We start from the raw sequence: 24,262 nt of genomic DNA, 5'->3' as shown, positions 1-24,262 counted from the left end.
TGGTCTGGAAATCTACAATATCACAGAAATTTCTTTGTTTCCTTTTAGGATTATAACCATGGCTGCATACTTCAGCTTTATGTCAGCATTAATTTGTCGTTGACAGATGAATACAGGTCTGAAATAATATTCTGTTAACATTAGTTTGAAGTCACATCATGCCTTACATTGATTTGCTATGTTTTGAGAAGTGCAAACTATGTCAGTTCATTCTTCTCCTATATCCCTTTCTTTATGTCTCTGGACATTTTATCCAGAGTCCAAAATGTTTTTATCCATAAACCAATGAATTTATCCATAAACCAAGGAAATATAAATACAAAAAGTAAAGTTTGGAATCATCACCCATAATTTTGTCTTTTCTTCATTATTTTTTCCCCTTTTTTTCAGTGGTGTTGATGAAACACAGAAAATCTGACTTTTACAATCTAGCACTAATACAGTACAAGCTGATGAAAAACTGCTTCTGTTTACAGCACCCAGTATTTCTAGATGACCTCCCAGTAAGTACTAATTCTACTCAGCTCATAATAATACAGTATGTCTTCAGCCCAGCTTACCCAAGAAGAAATTTCTCCTGTTTCAGAAAAACATACATGGCAAGTCTCTGCTTAATATAGATTGCAGATGTTTTCAAATGTTATTCAGGTTTGTAAAGTTATCAATTTCATTAACAGAGACAATGAGAAAATGATCACTTTCTTGATGAAATTTTCATCCAGAACAAAAACCTTGCAAACCACAGAAAATATTCCAGTGGTCAATGTGTAAGGGACATGTGGGAACTCAGCAGTGGAAAGATGTGAAAAAGACTGTCTCTTGCACAAGTCCTGTTCTGGTCTCCGGTAGCTAGATACTGGATGAGGTATACATGTCCTTTTTACATTATTATTTTTTAAATATTGTAATAGCTTTCATATCCCTCTAATTCACACTTGAATACTCCTAGATCTAAGTAAGAAGAAAGACTGTATATTTAAGTTATAATTTAACTATTTTATAATTTATATAATTTTTAATGAATTTATAATTTGTAAACCATTTTGGAAATAGTATGCTTTGTAGTCTAAATAAAGGCCCTAGAATCCAGTAGACTTTTATTATAGTCAGTCTGGTATATTCACTGTGGTTGTAGTAAGTATATTTGGAGACAAGTCTGCAGAAAAGCTGAGAGAACTGAGAGCTTAAAACATGAGTCAGCATTCAGATCATGCATCTCTGATTGTTTATATTGTAGGCAGAGAAGAGTAATTAGAATTGAGCCCTATGTGAGTAATGTGTGTTGATTACTGTTAGCTGACCAGTGAGATGTGAAGGACAACCTAGAAGTTGGCAACTATGATTAAAACTGGTAAGTTTGATTCCTGCAAAGAATAAAAACAAACTAGTTTGCTGTCTTCAGACAGATTTGTACTGGTTTGTATAAATATAAAAGTGGAAAGCATAGTGACTGTAGTTATGGCTCAGTTATTTCTTGATTGACTATATATATCTTTCTCATATACACACACATGTGCAGTCACTGTGTATTCTTTGTGTTTGTTTCTTAAATTATTGACAGCATTTCTAGAATGTCTTTATTAAAATCATAAGTTTGAGGAAATCATAAAAATATATACTTTTTCTTTTATCAGAAAAAAAATGGGGTGAGGGAATTGAGTGTTCTTAGAGATTTTTTTTTTCTACTGATAATACTATTTTTTCATAAATCATACATATTTGTGGGGCCTGAAAACAAACAAACAACAACAACATCAAAGGTATTTTGTCCATAGGGAAGATGCAGTCAATGAAAAAGAGAAATTACCAGTTTACCAAATGGGTAAATGACCTAGGAAAATATACAATTATGATTTAAGTTATGAACATTTATAGTTGCTTTCTCTAATTTATGTATTGAAAAAAGTAAAGAAAGAGAAATTTGGGGAAACAAGGATATAGAGAGACAACTGTAGACTTTTTAGAAAAATTCGGAGAATGATGGAAAAATTGACTTAGGAGATTTAGGAGAAGCATATACAGTGGTTATAGTTGAAGGTGAATTATACTTTGAATTCAGAATTCTAAATTTTTTTTTTTTTTTTGCATTTTGGGGTCTATGGATAGGAGCATAATAATTATAAAGAAGCAAATTATAAATAAAAAAAATGCTGGATACTGCTATGATCAAATGAAGAATAGTATAGAAAAGTCTTATTTATGATAAAAATTAATAATTCTAAATTATTTTTCCCAAAGGGATAGAAAATCAAAATCAAACCGAAGCATATATTTTTCATAATATTTTCCATAGCCAACAGCACTTAATCCATAGAATATATTTTCCTTGGTAAAGATGGTAGAAGCTGCTCTTTAAGAAATGTAAGCAATGAATGCTTGTGTTCTACTTTGAGAAACAGTGCACTTGACTTGCATTTAGAAAATAAATGTCAATTTCCAAGTAATAAGCTCTTGAATTTGACATTTAATAATCAAATCTATTTAAGTTCAGAGAAAAAAAGGAGACATACTATGAGTAGTAAATGCTTATTACTACCAGGATAAGACCTACCCCCATACTTTAAAATAATGTGAATTTTGTAGATGAAAGCAGAATAGTAAAGAAGATGTACCTGATAATTTTAGTCTGCTTTGAGGTGATGATTGCATCCAGTGATGAGTCAATAAGAATTGTGTAAACTAACAGCTGGAGAGACTGAAGCTTGAAGGCTTTGTCCAGATTGTTAGCATAATGACAAGTTCATCCTGAATCATAATGAATCAAATAAATCACAGCATACTACACAGCAGAAAAAGTCATGACACCTAGCATTTCTGAAATTCTTCTGGTAAGGAACTACTTTTGATAAACAAAATAAGTCACATTTTCTATCACCTTTATCTTTCTCTAGAGACTGTCCGTAGGCTCTAACTACTAATAGAGAGAAAACTCCTCAAAGCCTTGGAATTGATTATGTCTACTTTGGTGTCAAATTTTTAGTTTATATTAATACAGATGTTCCAGCACTGATAACAGGAAACATTAATATTGTGCTTGGTAAAGAATTATCTTCTAGAATGAATGAAGAGATTAACAAATCATAGGACATAAAATTAACTTGTGTTTAATTGGCAAAGAGGCAGTATGGGTCATATAATGTACTCAAACTAGATATCTACAGTTAAAAAACGTCTGTTTCTACATCTGGACTACTGTTGACATGTTTATCACAATATATCTGTGTATATCTATATCACTGTTTATCTCGGTCTCTGCTGTGGTATCAGGAGAAAGACTGAATTTCTTTTCAATATGAGAGTTAAAGTAGGCAGTCAGCTGCTCTCACAAAACCTTTACTGGTCACTTAGCTGTTCATTTGTATCCTCTTAACTGAGACAATAATATTCTGTGGATGCTTCTAATACTTTTAAATCCAAAGGAAAAAGGTTTATATAAACCATTGCTGAGGATATGGAGGTTTTTTGTTTGTTTGTTTGTTTTGTAGGACCTATCAGGTGTACAGGCATGTGATTGCTGTAGAGGACCTTGTCATTTAAAACTGGTAAATGGAGAAAAGGTTTTTAAAAACGTTTCACATTTGTTACATTCTTAAGTGACTTTCTTTGTTTCTTTTATTTTTGTTGTTATGACTGGGTGATCAATGAGACAAAGGTATATGTAATTAAGTTTTCAATGGACAAGTGAAGAGCTCAGTTAGGATCTAGAGAAACCATCCTTCCTCCTTTGAGTAAGAAGAAGAATACACACACTATAGCCGAGCTATTTGTCAGTAGCTGTTTGGAAATTTGACCGCAGGATGAAAATCATTCTGCAAAGTCCTCCATTTTTCAAGAACAATAAGGGAGTTCCCACAAGATATTTGAACAATACTCTGCTCTTTTACATCCCAGCTTTAGCTCTTTAAGCTTGTAATCACTCCGTAACATCTATGGGGCACACAGACACCTGTGTGAGAAAAATAAAGTAGAAAGGATAATGTGAAGCCAAGCCTGCTTCACTGAGGCAATACAAAAATTACTTATCTTGACTCTTCCATTAAGTTTGCCAGATGGACAATATGATACAAAAATACAACATTACCATTCTGTTTTCAAATTTCTAAATTACATAAAGTAGCCCTAATGGATATTGAAACACATCTAATTAATTACTGTATAGTGTTTCTTAATTCTGCTTTAAGGAACAGGTACATATTTTAGTATTTTCAGATTTATCGGACACTTCTTTTTCACAGGTGCATAATTATCACCCAGTTTGATCCTGCTCCATGCTTTCATCAAGAGTAGTTTATATCTGTAATATAATAGCATTATTTACATTTTTTACATTTTATTTAAGTTATCCAAAGTTCTTCTGTTGACTGTGATCATTTTATGTTATGTATTCAATCCTTTATTCCTTTTCATTTTTCTTCTAGGTTATCTTCTGCAGAACACAGTTTCACACACACATTCTATCATCTACTACTAAGATAAATAAAGTAATTATATGAACAGTGATATCAGTTGACCACAGATGTGCTACTTAATACTTCAGTTCTAAATGAATGTATTTTCTATTGTGGATTAAGCCAATTCATAGCTTAAGGCAAATTTTTATTAATAAATCTTTTTCTCCTGGTATCTGCTTATTGGTATCTGTCTACAAAGAACACTACTGCTGTATTCCACCTTTCCAAACAACTTTCAGGGTAATCCCTATAGTCATTGACTCATATTTTTGATTCTGTGGTGAGGTCAGATGTTCACGTTAAAACTTATAACTCTTAGGAAAGTGATTTCTGTGTGCACCACATTGCAAGGAACCAGGTAATCCATAACAACTATCTTGAGCAACTTGATCTAATTTGATCTGGTGCTGAGCCAAGAGTTGGACCAGAAGCCCTCTGGAGGTTCTTTCAAGCCTAAATTACTCCATGATTCCATTAGTTCATCAAACTAAAATTAATCATTGGAGTAGATGTCCATCTGACTGGTTTACCATCTTTTGTGAATAATTCTAATGAAAATGTTTGAGCCCAGAAAATAAAAGCAAATAAAACCAAAGCCAATTATATAATACTTAGTATGTAATTTTCTCTTTGTACGTATACTCTCTTCTATACATACTCTCCTGTCTTTGAGGAGAATATTATGTTAAATTAATCTGTCTGCACCACTTGACTAACTCAAATGCCCTTTGCAGAAACAGCAAGATTTCTTTTCTGTCTAGCATACACTTAACCACTCCTTTATATTTTTCTTACGTGCTTTTTCCTGTACCTTTTTTTCATTACATGTCACACCTAATAATCATTTCCCCTCCTCCTGTATATTAACTTCATATTCTCACTTTCACACCCCTCTTCTGAAACATATTGGTAAAAACACCAACAAATATATGTTGTCAGTGACTGTGGCTTCATTTCTAATTGAGAACAAAAAATATTGAGTAAAACAATAGTAGGAAAAGAAAGCAACATGCACATGCCTTACACTTTATATACATTTAATCTTTCCCCCATAAATACTCTATTAGGAAGACAATTTTACATTTCTCTTTCTAAAACATAGACACATAGAGAAAAAAGTTATTTCTGGTAAAAGCTGTAGTCTTAAATTTCATAGCAGTCAGTGTGACAAGTCGTATTTTAAACTTCTCAGAACCAGGATATCTCTACATTAAAAAATTGATCCCATATTTCCTTTTGTTCAATATTAAAAATATGCACTAAGATGTTTTCAGTTTAATAAATAAGGCATTAAGTGCTTCTATAGTTATAATGGTTTATCTATAAAATCAGTTACTGAAGATTATATAAAATGGAAATAATAACAAGGTATGTTTGGTATCAAGCCAGCAACTCATTTTCTTGCTATTCTGAATTCTAGAAATGATATCATTGATGAACCTGATTAAAATACTGATTATGCATCAATAATAAAAGGAAAAATTCATTATAAGCTAATAATCTAACATCAAATATTAAATTTCATTATAATATTGATCAGAACATCATTTATGTTATTTAAAGGAATCTTATCTCCTTGAGAATAAAAAGTTACAAGAGATAAAATATTTGGATGTTCTTTTATAGTGACAGTTATTTTTTGACTTAGGAACATATTAAAGTTTCTAAATTTTAATAGTAAGTTTTCTATAAATGTTAACCGTTCATTTGCCTATTTTCATTCAGAATATACTGTGTGATAATTTCAGATGATATTGTCAGATAATTACTTGCAGAGACATTGGAGATACTCTGAATGATAGATTTCTGTAGATAAAATGTACCCAGGATAAGTTGGAAAAAAAAAAAGTTATGGTGGGGCTAGCATAGCAAATTATTATTTCATTGTGTCATCTGTAGAGATAGAATAAGAATTTTAAAGAATTTATATAATTTTGATCCTAGTTTTCATATTAAATGTGTTTTAAAATTTTTAGAAATCATAAGATCTTGCATCTATTCAAAAGGTTGGATTAAATCAAGAGGTGCTTTTGATTCAATATCTTTTTTTTTTCTTTCAGTTGCAGATTCTTAGAAGACTAAAAGAAAGTCAACTCTGAAGTGAACTGATTTCACTAATAACCCCCAATTTTAGCCTATTAATGACTTAAAGGCTTCCAGACCCAGAGTTATATTCAAGCTAGCCTTGATTTACTCTGAAACTGACCTTTTCTGACATCTTTTCTTTGCTATCTTAAACCACTTAGTAATCCATGGAAAGATTTTCTCACATACAGTTACAGCTTAGTTCCCATAACTGGAATTCTATAAAGCTTTTCCAAATCTAAGTGTATTGTATCAAACCAGAGCTGCATATATAACTCCTTCAAAGAATACTGGAAAATTGATGAGGTAAGATTTCTCTCAAGAAACGTTACTTCTTCCCCTATGCAGCATGTTTATCTGTGATTATTAATTTTATTATTTACTATCATATTCTTCAGTACACAGTGCATTACATATGATTTTTGCCACCCCTAGTAAAGGTCCAGGGGCTGTGCCCTGAGCTGTGAGCAGAGGTCTCAGGGCTGGCCTGGGCTCCCGCAGGAGACCGCAGCTGGGCTGAGCTGGTTCCAGTGCCTGCCTCTGGGCCGAGTGCCTGCTGCCTCCCCTGCCTGAGCTGGGCTCTGCCAGTGCCTCCGTGGGAAGGGTCTGGCAAAGCCAGGGAGTTGCTGCCCAGCAAACAAGAGCCCCTGTGGGGCTGAGCCTGTGGGATGTTGTGGGGTCACGCTCACCCTGCTGGGAGCAGCCAGGAGGCAGCAGCCTGGAGAAAGGAAATGTATAAAATAAATTTAAGAAAATCTCAGTACAGAGGAGGAAGAATGCCTCTAAGAAGTATTGGAATGACTATTAATAAATTCTTAGTGCGATAAATGTGGTGAGTTTATTTTTGCTCATAACAAGACTAAGTGTAACAAATACAGAGATCATATCATGACCTTTTTAAAACCTTTAAAAACCTTTTTAAAAAGTGTCTAATATAATCATATGTCTGAAGTTCATTATGTCCTTTCATAGTATAAGGATTAAAGGATTAATACATGATCACATTTTGTCTACTGCTTTTGAGTGATTTCTTTTTTCTTTTTTTTCTTTTTTCTTTTTTTTTCTTTTTTTTCTTTTTTCTTCTTTTTTCTTCTTTTTTTTTCTTTTTTTTTCTTTTTTCTTTTTTCTTTTTTCTTTTTTCTTTTTTCTTTTTTCTTTTTTCTTTTTTCTTTTTTCTTTTTTCTTTTTTCTTTTTTCTTTTTTCTTTTTTCTTTTTTCTTTTTTCTTTTTTCTTTTTTCTTTTTTCTTTTTTCTTTCTCTTTTAATTATGTTGACTATTCTGAAATTTCAAGGTTACTTTTCTTGCTGAATACATTTTCATGGCTTTGTTCCATATGTAACATGCAGTGCCCCACTGGGAAGAGAAATAGGAAATTACTAGAGTGTAAGGTGGAGTACTGACAGTTATGTCCTTATAATTTCTTGTGCATTGGGCAAAGAGTGTTTGACAAATAGCTGCATCGCTGTCAGATCTCAGCAATTTACTTACTAAAGAGTTGAGGGTGATGTCCAGAGGCCTTTTAAAGTTAAAAGAAATTATGAGAATGCAGAACTATTATCAGATCATACTTTTCTGGTTCACAAACATCTCTCTCTCTCTCACTTTCTGTGAAATGGAAACATTTGTGTGTGTTTTTTGTTTCCCAAGAACAGACTGATAAACAGTTTCTAAAAAATGGACAAACACCTATAAACAGATGGAGGTGAAAGCTCCAAAACTGCCTTCTTTTCAACTCGGCTTTCTGTGTTCTCTGCTATTGCCATTACTGTGATTGTTGCACTCAAGCTGCAGCTCTGAGGACAGACAAATTGCAATATCCTGCTGATACAAAAGGTAAGATTCCTAGTAATTCACAACAGAAGAACAGAGCAAATTGCTATATAAAAGGACAAAGCATCATTTCACAACATTTGAAATTCCTCTCTTACATAGAGCATAGTTCTACAGCGTAAGAAATGTTGACCCGAGCTCCAATCTATGGAGCAAAGTTGTACCACTGCATTTCACTTGTGAGTTGCCAAAAATGTTGCTGTAAACTGTTTTATATGTCTGTCCACCAAGTTTGCACTAGCATCAGGTTAATTAATTAGTAGCTGTACATGCACAGTGATTGCTATTTCACCTATTAAGAAGAAAATACAGTTTATTTTAATAGAGTATATCATTCAGTCTGTGTGACCGGTGTATCAGGACTTTACTCATGACATATCTCCATGTATTTGCTACTTTTTTAATAAGTGATACAGACACTAAATGGCAACTGAGTAGCCTGTTGAGAACAATTAACTCAAAGCAGATGGCACTACAAATACGACTCTTAAAGGCTCTTTCTTGTCTGGGATTTTCGCCTTCCTTGTTGATTTTGCCCCCTGGGTGAATTAAGGTCTTTACTGATAGATTTAAGATCCCCCTGACATTTGATTAAGCAAACTTCTTACAGAGATTGTATTAAATTTTAATGTTTGTCAGAACTGAGCAGCAGTTTTTATCGGATGTTTCTCACCATGTCTAGTGTTAAGTATCATATAAAGTGACTGATAGCTCAGCAACAACAAATCCTTAGAATGGAGTACTAGTGCAAAGACCTGAACTAACAACAACTATGAATCATTAACCCTAAGGGCCAATAATGTCATCTCCAAACAACGTGGTTACTTTTCAAAGACATCAAGAGATATGGAAAGTAATTTTACTGAGCTGTATATAGAGTACGTATTCAAAGTACTTGAAACATCTAAATGCTTATCCTTCAAGAAGAATTGTTCTTCTGGACTTCATTGAGTTGCTGCATGTGTGAACATCTGCCCATCAAGATTTCAATGAAATTTGAGGCCTTGTGTATATGTAAGGATAGCAGTGAAGCATCTGATGCTTTACAGACAAATCAGTGTTGAAGATGTGCCCATCAGGTAAATTCTACTCTAAAGGGAACAAAATTATCCCCAAGCAGTTTCCAGTTTTAATTCAACCATCAGTTAATTCAACCATCAGTTCCAATGGTACATTAAACAATGGCATTTGCTGCACCTTTAGTTGCTGCTAAAAGCAGATTACTTATAGGTATACATATGGATAAAGTATCTATGGATATTTTAAGAGTCCATACGTATGATACAGCATATCTTGGAGGTACTGAGTGATTGACAGGAAAGTTTGTAAAGGTATTAAGTACAGTCCTAGAACTGAAAATCTCAACGATGGTCACTTTTTTTTTTTTTTTTTAATAAATATTCTGTCCAGGTTTTGATAAATATATATATATATTACTAATTTTCACTGAAAGGGAAAATAAAATAAAATATATTGCTATGCAGGATTCTGCTTTTATAGAAGCCTGTAATACAGCTTACTGTATTAATGTTTAGCAGAGATGGGAAAAACTCGAAAAAAAGCTGTTAGCACTGTTCTGAAAAAGCAGCAAATAGAAGACAGCACTGTATCAAAATTTAATAACTGAAACAACTTCAACAGTGTTGCCTTGAAAGGAAATCCTTGAAAGAAGTTTGTTTGTTTGTTTGTTTGTTTTTCTTTTCCTGATTATTTTGCTGCAGTTTTCTGGGTCCTTCAGAATCCAAATAATACAAGTTTGAATATTATGGTACTATTAGTTTGAATATCGTGTACAATAACATGCAAAATTCTTAATCAAAGGCTGTCAGCATGCAATATTACATAAGTTTAAGAAGTTTAAGGAACTACCTCTTTTTTAAGGTTATCATCATGCAGAATATAAATGTAAAGATAGCAATGTAAAGACATGAAGTATCTTCAGGTAAAAGATGGGAAATGTAAATAATAAATAAAATAATTCTCTGAGCCCTAAAAGCTAACCAGAAACACCACAACAACTGTTTCAGTAGAGCCATACTACCCTAAGATTCTTAATAAGAGTTTTATTCTCCAGAAGACATCTTTATCTCAGTTTCAGCAGCCATGTAAGTTTTGACTCGTTTTCAGGAAATAGGAGGCAGAAATGCCTCAATAATCATTTTGCTGGGACTTTTTCAGGCTTATAATCAACATTATTAATAAAACTTTTGGTGTAGATTTAATTTTTATCCTTGTTATCCAAGCAACTCTATAAAAGCTAGCAAAATTATTAATATGAAAAGAATATACATTAGCTATCTGCAAGAGATGCAAAATTGTACATAGAACGTGAGAAAATAGGGATCGACCAGACTAGGTTCTACATATCTAATTTGCTCACAGCTTCATTTTTATATTAAAATTAAGTTTCATTTATGACTTTTGACTCCTATTAATGTCATAGAGACATAGTGATGTGTTTACAGGGGTATTGTCTTATTCTGGGACAGATTCCTCCTAGAAGAGCTTTTACAATTTTTTCATTTAGATTTTGATGATGACAGGAGAACTTTTGTTTGTTTGTTTGTTTTGCTTTGTTTTGTTTTGAGGTGAACAAAAAGTACTTTCTGCATATTCTGATGAACCTCAGGTGAAATGTGACACCATTGGGCTTCACCCATGCTAATGTTAAATGTAGGGGAATGAACCAGCATTTGTGGACATGAGAGTGGAAGGATCTTTGGAGATAAAACAGCAAGATAAAGTCCTCCAGCTGTTGCCTACTTCTAAAGAAGAAGGCAGAGTCACTACCAATCATCAAGCTATAGTATCTTCCACAGACCTGGGTACTGCAGTATTGCACGGTACTGTAAAGGATAAATGAAGAATATTTCTTTCTCATTGACTTTGACCCAGTGTTTATCCCAAATGCTAAGGAAAAATTTGGGCTATAGAATTTCCTGGTTTTATTGTTTCACATCATATGCAGCTTCAATAATTTCAAATTTTATTTGTGATATTTGGAAATCATAATTATTTCATATAGAGAAATCAATCGATCAAAAGTTAATGAAGCTTTTCCAGATACAGTTTAACAATAATTATCAAACAAATAGGACAAGTATATTATTTTGTTTCAAAAATCCTCCAGTATGTATAGTAATACCTAAAACAGTGCCCATTGATCCTGATCCCAGATCACCCAGTTTTTAGTAAAGCCCCATTGTTTCTCCATCTTGTAAAGTAAGTTACAGATGCTCATCTATATTTTATCTTACATATTTGAAAGCAGTTTTCAATTAAATTATGTCTTTGCTGAGGGAGCTTTATCCATACACACCATGAAAAGAAAGTGTTACCTGACAGATTATTTAGAAAGGATTGCAATTTTAAGATTAAAAAATAGATTTTCAAAATCAAAAATTAGGAATAGAAAAATGAAAAATAAAAAAAGGCACTTACATTTTTCAAGATAGGATTTTTTTTTTCCATACAATAATGTATTTTTCTAGTGAATTACTCAGTCTAATAGGAAACCTTCCATAGTATAATGACTGATATAGCATATTACAGGTGCCTGTAGTTTTTGATTCTTTGTTTTGTTGGTGTTTTTACTTTTGTTTTGTTTTCTGAAGTTCAATTTGTTTCTGTCTGTTTTATTTGTATATCTCCTACTGTGGTCAGACTATCCCCAGACTATCCTAAAAAACAAATGGTAATTAATTGTAGAGTACATTAAGGCATACCAGCAGGATAACAAAGTTATGAGATGAGTGAATATAAGCACATTAGAAAAGATAAGTTTTATTACACTGGAATAATCTATTTTTAAAAAAGCAATTAAATGTTTACCTTTTGTCCATCTGGAGTCTAATTCTGATCTACAGTGCAAGGTAATATTTTGTTTTGATGGTTCATTACTTTACACAGAAAGTCCTTATTACCACTATGTAGACCTATTTTGTTATCCTTGGAGGAAAATGCTTTATATTTTTTAAAAGTTGTGATGATTGCTAAACATTTTAAAGTGAAAAGGGATAGTTGCTTGCATAAATCTTAGCAAGATAGGTAGCCATAAGCATGCCAACAAAATTTTAAAGATCTGATAAAACGAACACTTTAAAAAGTCTTCAGAAATGTATTAGAAACCATCTGTAAAGCAAAATGAGTCACTTTTCCATCAGGGTTTTTAAGGTTCTAAAGTTTACTGTTATTGATAAAGCACATAAAAAAGTTAACTACTTCTGGAAAAGAAAAAAAAAAAAGAAGTTAAACAGAAATTAGCGTTTACTCAGTTCAAAATTTATATGTATGCAAAGCACAGTTTAAAAAAAAAATATATATACATGTTGTAGCATCATTTGCTTAACTTCACAATAGTAAATTTATGAAACATCTGAATGTCCTTGTGTATGGGATCCCTACATAAGCACTTGTCTGCTACCTGACCTTCAAGGAGTAGCTTCATATTCCTAGGATTCACTTTTTGCATCCTTCTTTTTATAATTCTACTTAAACTATTAAATCTGTGATAAACTACCTCTCATATAATGGTTCAACCTGTCCTTTTGGCTCCTATTTAAAACAGAAGCTTCAGCTATTGTATTCAATGGAGGATGCAACCTCTGGAGGTGCATATTGTGTGTCTCCCAGATCAGCCTATTGATCAGAAGGTAAGAGCTCTGCAAAAGAATTGTAGGTAACAGTAGTTACCCATTTAAACACATTGATCACTGTAAAGCTATAGCTAAGAATACTAAGTGATCTTTGGGTGTATAAACTGGGAATACCAAGCAAGGATACAGCATGTAGTTTAGAGACATTTCTAAAGAAGAGAAACTTGTCAGCTGATGGATTTCCATTCCTTTTTAGCACTTCAATTTTACATATATTTGTCATAACAGAGTGGAATAAAATGATTATTTTTTAATAATGCTTAGGGAAATAAAGGTTTTGTAATATCAGTACTGTTCTTGATTTTTTTTGTTAACAAGATAGCAAGTGAGATCACTATGACTATATAAAAAGGAAATGTCAAGTTTAATTCTCTAGACAGACCTAGTACCTAGTATGACACATTTTATAGTCATCAAATAATTGAGTAACATTTCCAAAAAATCTGATTATATGACAGTAAAAATAATCCCCACACTAAGATATTTTTTTCATGTATGAAGATTTTTGGAACAGATAAATGAAGATTAAGATTCAGTATTTGCATTTTTGCTTTGTGCGGCTTTGTATGTATACATGTGTTTCTGAATGTATAGATAGTGTATAAACATATTGTGCAATCAATATATTCAACTATTTTAATATACAAATTATAATTTTTGCATTCATGTTTTATATTAATGTTAATTTTTTAGTAAAATCCATACATATTGTCTGAATACAATTAGAAAGATAAATCTATGTAAAAAGATTCAAATAATTCATACTAAATTTTCACCAGTCTGCAGCTCTAAGAGGCTTTAAAACACTTTTTTCAATATGCTCATTTCCTTTAGAGTTCCTGTTGCTATTTAAAACCAGTGTTCACTGATTCATTTATTTTTGAGGAAGCTATTTTTTCAGCTTTCAAGGTTCCTAAGACCCTACATTGCAGTTCATCTCCAGACATATTTTGCAGTTCATCTTCGGACATATTAAGGTACATAATCAATTACAAGAAAATGGAACCTTTGTATTTCACTTGAAAATGCACTTTGCCTGTTCTTTAGTTTTTGCATTATGTGAAAGAACCATTATTGGACATGTTAGTAATATCATATGTTAATCAAAATGTATGTAATATCTTTTTAGTACAAACAAACTACAGAACATTTATATGCTTCCAAGAAATTATTTAATTTACTGACACTCATGTTTTTACAACCAATTATTTTTCTGCTCATTTCCTTTTTTTTTTTTTTTTTTTTCTGACATGACAATCCAAAATGTTTTAGCATTTCTTTCTCTTAATTAAATTGGATTTTTGGCTCCAAACCTATTCCTTTTAATATTAATGGAGAAGAGTAAGCCTTACAACTTGCACATTTTTTCCAATCAACGTGTCAGCCATTACATTCTAACTGTAACAAAGGATACCACAGTCTGAAACTTAATATACCGAAAGGCTCCAAAAGCTACCCTTGAAGAAACAAACTGAAACAAAAGAATTCTTTTTTTCCTATTCTGTAATATTGGAAGGAGATTCCTCACTTCATATAACAGAGGGTTTAGGTTTTATTTATACAACTTCTGCCAACTTGGATGAGTATTTCAGAGTGACAGATTTGTAGCTTTCAGTATTTGCTAATTTTGATTGGATTTTGTGACTAATTAAAAAAATATATATATAATTTTCCAGTTATTCAAAATGCATCTGAACTGTCTATAAACTATTTTGGAATTGTGTAACTGATGATAAAAAAAAAAAAAAATCTAAACTGTCTATACACTGAGCTGCACAGGGTTGCTCACCATCTGTATCCTTCCAAAAAATCATGAAAAATCTTCTTCTCCATGAAACATATTTTCTCTTTAAACTATATCTCCAGATATACATTGGTAGAAAATAATGGCAGAGTTAACACAATATTTACTTGTTCTACCACCAATCCTTGTCTAGATGACATTAAAGCATAACAGCATAACAATCCTGCCTAGGTGATACAGGATATAAAAATTTTTCTATAATACATTTTTCTTTTTTATTTTTCTTTCCATTGATTCCAGAGCCCATAGAAAAATAGAAGATATTTTAACAAACCGAAATATATATAAAGACTCTTGGTGTTTTGTGTTTTTTTTTTTTTTTTTTGTGACACCAGTCACTGTTTAAAATCCTTGACATAGATCTCATTTAAGTAATTGAATTCTGGTCTGAGCTCTGCTAATTCCAGCTAAGGAAGTCACATATTTGAATTAACTTAAAACAGTTCCCAAGGGAAGGCTGGATTCTTGACTAAAGTGGTATGTCTCACCACTTCTGAGAGCATTTTGGACTCAGGCTAAACTAGCCGACCACTTTATACAGTGGCTGCTCTCTCAAACTGAAGGAAATTGTTATATCATTTTCTATATTGCCCCTTGGTTGGGGGGGGGAATTTTTATAGTAGTACTCAAATGTGATTTGTGAATTGCCTTCAAATGCCAATTAAATTCCTTTTATTATACAAAAAGATTTGCTTATCATAATATATGTATATTTAAACCTGCTTGCTTTCAGTGGCTTCTATAATGAACAATTCTCATACTTCTTAGCTTGTCTTTAAAACATTTAAGGAAAATATGCCAGTTTAATTCTATAAATATTAAATTTATAGGTGAAGTCCATAAAAAACAGCAAAATATTTGAAAGAGGGAATGAAGAAGACAAAATATGGATACAAAATTAGATTTCCTCTTAAAGTTGAAGACCCATTACCATTTTGAAACAGCTGATTTCAAGATCATCAAGTTTACCTTTACTGGTCATATTCACTATATGTAGTCTTTGTAAAAAAAGATGAAAGAAATTACTTGAACTGGTTGTAAAACTTTAGTTCTGAAGTCTATGTACTTTTGTTAAAAGACTTGTTAAAAGAGTAGTCCATGGTAGCTACTACTGTTTCTGAATTAAAAAGTTGATTCAGGTGGTAAAGCAGAATGCTTAGAAGACTTGAGTTTGTCTCAATTCTTTAGATTTTAGGCAAATGAATAAAACTTAAACAGAAGGCACTTTACAGGGTTGTTTTTTTTTTTTTTTTTTTTTTTTTCTCAAGCAGATGGAGATATAATAACTTAGTCTACAAGATGTGAACAGACAGCTTGCTGGAATATATCCACTGTTGAATCTCCATCAAACACTCTTGAAGTACAGAAATAGGATTTGTCAAGGAATTATCAGCATAAAGCAGCAATAAATCTGTATGTTGTCTGCATAACAATGATATTTTAAGCCATTTTAGGTATTAACGTCAGTGTAACCACGGATAGAAAGAAAGAATCTCAGAAGTAAAATTTTAAGGTGGATGCTAGGAGGAATTCATACAAATCCTGTTAATCATAATAAGCAGAATTTGTGTTCTTATCTCTTTATATACTGGGTTAATTTGTTACGTAATACATAGAGATTTGCACAGTAGAGACCTACCAACAGAATTAGACCTACTGCATAGGCACAGGTAGCATTTATAGGAAGCCAGTTATAGTCTGACCATAGTACATCTATGCAATCCAGTTAATCTACACAAGCAGGATGTATTCTACACATCTGAAATATTTGCAGCAGCTTTACATCACACATGCAGTGAGTTCAACATATCTGTACAATCATTTTATTTAGATCATAAGCAGCAGTCACTCAGCCTGAAACTGAATAGATCTACTGGAAAAGGAAGTAGCTATTCAACCTGACAAAACAGAATTACCATCCCAGCTTGATGAATTAGACTGATATGAAACTGAAAAATAAATTTGTGATCTAAAGGAAAAAAAAAGGGGGGGGGGGATTAATATTCAGATGGAGTGTCTCTATCATGAACTGTCTGAAGTTACTGATTTTGCATAGTTGAAAAAAATACATGACAGAGATCTCACTGTAGCTCACTGCAAAATGCTGATTTCAGAATAAGTTTTTTGTCCATATTAAGATCTCCCAAATTTGGTTATTTATTACAAGTAAGCTGGAAGATATATTGGATAATTATATTTTCGGAATGAACAGTGAAGTAGAATTTTTAGATTTGCAAAAGAAAAAGTTAGATGTGGATATTTTGTAAGCACTCCTGTGCTTATATAATACGTCATCCCTAAATGTTTTCATACTATGGGCTGGGGCTTGCTTCAATATTTAAAGAAGTTTGAAACAGTTGGACATTCTGAAGTTTTTCTTTCCTAAAAAAAAAAAAAAAGTATCCATATTTTTCTTTGACCTAAATTAATAATTTTCTTTGAACTAAATTGACCATAATTTTATTTGACCTAAAAAATGTAATGCATATTTTTTTCCTTGAGAAATATAGGTCATGAGATTACTTAGAAGACTCAGAATAGATACTAGCTACTACTGTATATATGCAATTCCAATTGTATCTAGATTAAATTAAGATTATGTTTTACTAGTCTGTTGAGATATTTATATACTCTGGTTAAGCATTTCCTTTTCACAAGTTGCCTAAAATTTATATTTCAGTCATCATAAAATTTCATAGAAACTATGAATCAGAATGAACTCAAACACCTTCAGATCCCTACAATGTAGGTATCTTAAATTCTACTAATCACCCCAATGCAATAAGCCCTACAGTCACACACACACACAAAAAAAGCACTTCTCAAGAGTTATTTACCTTTTGTAGAATCTGCTTACATATCAGTGCTGGGAAGAAGTGAGTCATACCTGGAAGTGTTTCCTTCTATCTAATGGCTATAAAACAAGTAAAAATGCTAAGTAGATATTTAAAGTTAGGAAGTGAACTCTGTCTTCTCTCTTGTTTGCTTCCTTGTTTAATTGTTTTCAAGTAATATTATCTAAAAACTTATTTAACTTCAAGAAAGAAGAAAATTAGGCAGTTGTATCCATAGTTGGAAAATCCACAGAAATTCAGAGATCATTACCAAATTTCCTATTAGAATAGCCAATTCTGTCCTGTTGCAACCTTCACCTCAGCATGCAGTTACTGTTTATTCATATTGCCTTAAATTGTCTTCCTCAGCAGTTTCTAACCTCTCTGTTTCACTGAGCATGTTCTGCCTAATGTCAACAGCATGTTCTTGAGAACTTTGTGATCCTGTTTATTAATAAGTAGAAAAATATATGTAATATTTTTGGTAATAACAGAAGTTTGGCAAATACCAGGAAAACTCTAATCCTCTTCAGGGAATAAATTAATAAAAGTCCTGGACAGAGTACTTTTGTGGTTACTGGTTAGGGTTTCTATACATATATATATATATTGCTTTTACCTAGAACTATGTTAATAGTTTAAATGTTAATGTTTAAAGGAAAAAGTAATATTTGTGATATCGATAACATACTATTCTAGTCAATGGGTTTCATCTCTAACATATTACTAAATCACATTTTATTTTATTTTATTTTATTTAATAATTTATTTATTTTATATTTTATTATTTTATTTTATTTATTTTCCTTGAGCATACATGGATATTCCAGAACCTACAATATACTTAACTTGCATTAGAGGATTGCACCAACTGATTCTGCCTTATATCTTATCTAAACCATTTTAGATTTTGAGGTTTCAGAATATCATTTAGTTTCTTGTAATTTTTTTCAGGGAAGATTAATTCTAAACCATTAAAATGCTGATATTTTAGTATTTAATAGAAATTTTGTATGTTTGTTTATTTGTTTGTCTTCAGTAAAACACTACTTGTTAAGGAATATATAATTTATCTCAGTAGGGACAATCACAGAATCTGTAGAACTATTCAGACTATGGAGAAAAAACAATTGTTTGTTCCTTACACAAGAAGCTTCCAATATTCATCATAATCATCAAATGTAAAATTCATACTGATCTACTAACTTGAAATTATACATCTATACTGGTATCCAGGGTTGTCTGATGAAGATGAAAGAAAGACTCATTAGAATAATATATGATCTTCTAAAAATCTCTTAGGTTATTAGATTATTTTAGAAAAAAAGTTTTTGTAATGAACACATTTATTTAAAAAATATTTTTCACCTATATAGATTTAACATTTCTAAACAAAAAGTCTTTGTTTTAATATTCTTCATACATTTTCGAGGTATTAGATTACCCTGGCTTTCAGATTGTGAAGGAATGGTTAGTGGGCTTTTGTTTTGTTTTGGCAAAACAAAATGCCCAATATGGAGATGCTATCACTGGAAATACTTAAGTATAGTCAGTGAGATATTCAATACTTTTAGAAAATGTATGAAGTGGTTTCTTGAGATACCTTTCAGCTTCAAAGTCCTATTATGTCTTCAATTGTATTTATTCTAGTTTAGAGCTGTTAGTGTGGAATTGATGTGAAACTACCAGAAACTACAAGACTCATTGACTAATATCACAAACCAGATCTGAGCTCAGGTATTTTGTGGATGGACAAAAGTTCATAAAACACTTATACTGTATTGTCCTTAATTGAATCTGTATTGAGGTAACCGCACCTTTCTACAGAAATATGTCTAAATTAAGTGACAGATAACATTGCTACTGAATTTCTTTGCTCCAGAAAGTTGAACACATAAATAGGGAAATAGGATAAAATAAGTGAGTTAGAAAATTTATTATACCACATTTAATGATATGGATGAAAGGGAGAGAAAGAGCTTCTCTTAGCAGTTAGGATGCCAAAAAGGGAACAGGAACTGCTGTTCTTTCCATGACAGCAAATAACAGCATTTTCCACTTTCTTTCTCTTATCAGGCTACTACATGGCATATTGTCCCTTCACCAGAGTCAAATGGTTTTATAGATTAAGTTGAGAAGTGGACAGAACTTCAATAACAAATCATTTCCAAACAGCAATTTCTCTTTTTCATTATCAGTGGCATACACTTGATTGACAGCATCCATCGCAACATAAGTACGTTTCCAGAGGTTGTATGCTGTTCTTAGTACAATGCATATGCACAACCTCTAAAGACTGAGACAATGTGAGGACAGGAGTCTTATTTGGTTTCTTATTTTATTGAACAGTTTATCTGTCATAACTGTAAGCTTTGCACCTGCACCATTCACAGTATTGCCTGTCAAATATCAATTATCTACACCTGAAGATTCAGGTGTAGTTAATATACCTCTTGCTGGCTTTAGATGTTAAATCTCTTAAGTGCTATGTTCTGAGCCTATCAAATACTTTTTTTTTTTTTTTTTTTTAGTTCAGCAAGTACTTAATACTACTCATTTAAAGCTAGTAAAATAATTTAGCTAAGAATAGAATCATAGAATCATTTAGATTGTAAAAAAACTCTGGGAACATCAAGTCCAACCATAAGTATTATTTAGCATTATTAGTACTGTTAAGTTAATTGATAATTGACCTGCACCAATCTAGTGTTGTTTTCAATACCATGCACAAATGTGTGTTTGGGGTGGGGTATAAACAAATCAAAATAGAAAATTACATCTCAGCGACATGTCCACAAGAAAACACTTATCTGAAGTTCCGTTCTGCCTACCAGAATTCAAACCTGGCAAAACTGAGTAATAATTTATTTTTCTTAGTCTTCTATTTTTTAAAGTTTAAAAATAAAGTCTGCTTGCATGAAATAGAATTAAAAATAAAAATAAAAAATAAAAAATAAAACAAATAAAAAATAAAACAAATTAAAAATAAAAATAAAGTAAAAGAAGCATGAAATGATTTATGTAATCATACATTCTTGTACTGAACCAAGAACCCTACTGAAAAGTGTTTTATTCTTAAATTTATCTGTTACCTATAGAAGAGAATGTTGTTAATAAAATCCTGTCCCTGCCTTTGTCTTAAAGTATGATATACTCTTTTCCAAGATGGTCAGTGAGAAATTCCGCATTTCAGGTAAAATTTCAGCCTAGCATTTTATATTTTTTTTCCATAATGGCATGTAGAATCACCTCATTTACAATGTTTAAATTTTATTTTTGAATAATTAGGTGATGGTAAATACCACCTTACATTGCTGATCTCTAAAAAATAAATAAATAAATAAATATAAAGAAATAGAAAATACCCCCAAAACTACTCCTGTAAAAGTAAAGACTTATAAGTCTTTATAAGAAGACTTCATCTGAAACACTTAGCATACTTTGACCATAGCTCTTTGAGAAAGAGTGCATTGGAGAAAATCAAATTGACTACAATTTGATCTAGAAAACAGTCATCATGAATCACTGGAAGATGTGGTTTTGTTGAGTTTGAAAGTAACTGATAAAATTAACTTCAAATACATAAATAAGAGTTGTCAAAAGAAAGGAATTAAAGGTTCTCCATGGAAAACAGAGAAAATGAGGAGGATATATAATAAATATGTTTGTTCATGTAAAACAGAGGACTTTGAAACTAAAAATAAGAGTAAAACTTTATGTATATGGAAATACATGTCATCATTAATCATTTTGTACTAGATCTCTTTATTTTCTGAGGTTTTCTTTCTCTAGGCATAGTAGTTCAGAGGCTGGTACTTGGCTTCTCAAGTGATAAAAGTGATTAGACGTACTTTTCTTGAACAGTTTTGGGACTATCAAAAAAAAATAGTGTGAAAAGATGAAATTTTTCCTTTTCTTAATCTGATTAGTCTCATGATATTAATAAACAGTTTAAAGTAGAATTCTTTTGACATTCAGGCTAAAACATCCCAGCTGCATAGTACCAATCAAAAGAATAAGCTTGTCTTCATAATCTAGCATTGAAAGAATTATCTTTCAGAAACTGTAGCAAACAGTTAAATCTTACACTTATTAATCCCACTGGATTCCGGCTATTCTAGGCTATTACGGGTTGCAAGTCTTAGACCAATTATTCTGCAGTAGACATTTCAAAATGATGGTTTAACATTTAATTTCTGAAAAGGTAGGGAAAAAAAGAATCTTGTACATTTCTAGATCATATTCTCTGTAGATCAAATAGTCTGGAGCATTGTTATGTAGTTAACATATTTCTTAACACACCTTTGTGAAGACATAATTAGAAAGAGAAAAATCTGATGTAAATTCCTTACCTCTGTTCATCTGGAAAGGTGCCTGTGACAAAATACACGCTTCCATCCACTTATTCTTCTACCTATCATAACTAATGACTGCAAATGCAGAATAAGATTTTGAAAGAAAGAAAGAAAGAAACAAACAAACAAAAAATATCCCTAATCTCTTTAACATCTGTGTAAATTTTTATTTTAGCATTGAGTAAAAATTAAATATATGCTTAAGTAACATATTATCCTAAGGACTAAAAGAGGAACCCTGAGAAATTTTAGTGATGTTTCCTAATTAATTTCTAACTCTATCGTTTTCACTGTATTTTCATTATAAGCTATATTTTCACTATTTTCACTATATGCAAAACAAGATCTTTCAGCAGGATTCTGTAAAAGTGAAAAGGAAAAACACTGAAGTGAAAGTGATCGACAAGTGCACATTAAACTCAATTTATAAAACCAAATATGCAAGACTATCTCAGAGGACATGCACATTCATTCAAGCTTTGAAAAGTGCATTTCTTCACTAACGTACTTTAACTACATATTCCATCCTCCAACCATGTTTAAATACCGCCCATAAAAACGTATATGATTTTCAATGAATTGATAAGAATATAGCTGTGCAACAGTGCATAACATATCGTAACCCTGTATTCATCATTTTAGGATGTGTTAGGCCAAAAAAGCAATGCAGTTTTATTGGCAAGCATTCTATGATCTACATTTAGTGGCTAACAGATTTCTGAATTAACTAGACCAGTTGTATAAAGCAAGTGATCTCATATTGTAAAAGGTTTCCTCATGATGATAGATGTGTTTAATTCCTTTTAGATATGAAAATTAGATCTGAAAAGGTCATGGAAATGCTTACACATAGCATAATCAGGTAATTAAGTCAGATAATTCAAATCATCTTTAGGTGATTAAAATTCATACTAGTGACACCTGATTAAAATAAATATTTTTTTAATTCTACGTAACTGCTTTTTATAGTGAGACAGTGTATGAGGAGAGAGCTGTAGGTAAAATCTACCTTGATTTTAGCATGGCATTTGAGCTGGTTTCTTGCAGTTTCCTTGCTAATTAGCTGCTAAGATATGGACCGAACAGATGAACAAGATCAACAGAAAACTGGCTAAAATTCTGAAGCCAAAGGGTGGTAGTTTATAGCTCGACATTGGACAAGTGGAGTTTCTTGGGGTCAGTAGTGTCCCCACTACTGTTCAGTAGCTTTATGAACAAACTAGATGTCAGGACTGAATGCACTCTCACCATAGTTGTGGATGACATGAAACTGGGAAGAGATGTAGATAAGGCTGGGGGGAAGAGCCACCCTTTCAGGATGATCTCAGCAGGCAGGAAGATTGGCCAGCAAGAACTGCATGATGTTTAACAAAAATAGATGTGAAATCCTGTACCCAGAACAGAAACATTACGAACTCTGTAATTACAGGCTAAGGACTGATGGCTGGGGAGTAATTACAGGCTAGGGACTTTTGGCTGCACTAAAAAGTCCCTGGGAGTCCTAGGGGACAGCAAGCTCAACATAAGCCAGCAGTGTGGCCTGGCAGCAAAGAAGAGGTGTCCAGGGTGTCATCAGAAAGACTGTAGAAAGCTTCCAGGATGTCATCAGAAACACTGTAGTCAGTGGATTGTATGATATGGATTATTCTACACTATTTAGCACTTGGTATATCACCCTTAGAAAAAGTGTCCTGTTCTGAACTCCACTGTTCTGATCCTTCTAGTTCAAATGAGGTACGGAAAAACTGTAGAGGGTCTATCAGAGGGATACCAAGATGATGAGGTGGTGCTTGACTTATGGGAAAATAATAATAATAATAATAATAATAACAACAACAACAACAACAATAACTTTTTTTTTTGAGTTTTTGAGGAATTGAGTTTATTCAGCCTTGAGAACAGATGACTCAGGGCTGACAGGGCGTGTGTGAGGGGAAAGTGTGGAACCACATTCAACCATGCTGTTCCATTATGTTAAAAGTCCAGAGAAGATGGGATTACTATCTTCATAAGGATGCACGGTGACAGAACAAGAGGCAATGGGAAAAAGCTGCCTTAGGGGAAATTACATATGTAAGAAGAAAAATCTTGATTTTGAGAACAATTAACAACAATGAACAATGTTCTGCCTGAAGAAGTGATGGAACATGTCTCACTGGAAATATTCAAGACTCAACCTGACAAGGTCCTAAGACCCTGGAAAATCTGAGTCCTTGCTGGTTCAATCAGATGAGCTACGAAGGTCTA

The 24,262-nt window shown here is 32.2% G+C and overlaps 2 long non-coding RNA genes across 9 annotated transcripts in view; one reads left to right on the top strand and one right to left on the bottom strand.

Moving 5' to 3' along the window:
• LOC310892563 overlaps positions 1–24,262 on the bottom strand; it is a 113,504-nt gene that overhangs the window by 66,807 nt on the left and 22,435 nt on the right. The window lies entirely within an intron of this gene.
• On the top strand, positions 340–22,644 carry LOC310892562. Of its 4 annotated transcripts, XR_014578214.1 has the most exons (8): positions 340–1,351; positions 3,486–3,542; positions 6,512–6,842; positions 8,185–8,370; positions 11,045–11,210; positions 12,935–13,019; positions 13,857–13,999; positions 15,657–16,089. It is a non-coding gene; the product is annotated as an uncharacterized lncRNA (long non-coding RNA). The 4 variants fall into 4 exon arrangements; XR_014578215.1 differs by lacking the exon at positions 11,045–11,210 and having other exon boundaries at positions 346–1,351; positions 8,190–8,370; XR_014578213.1 differs by lacking the exons at positions 11,045–11,210; positions 15,657–16,089 and adding an exon at positions 16,098–22,644 and having other exon boundaries at positions 347–1,351.

Source organism: Anser anser (genome assembly GCF_964211835.1).
Source record: "Anser anser genome assembly, chromosome: 1".
Classification (NCBI taxonomy): domain Eukaryota; kingdom Metazoa; phylum Chordata; class Aves; order Anseriformes; family Anatidae; genus Anser; species Anser anser.
The sequence above is the reverse complement of the archived record's forward strand: the minus strand, read 5'-3'. Positions and strand labels throughout refer to the sequence as shown.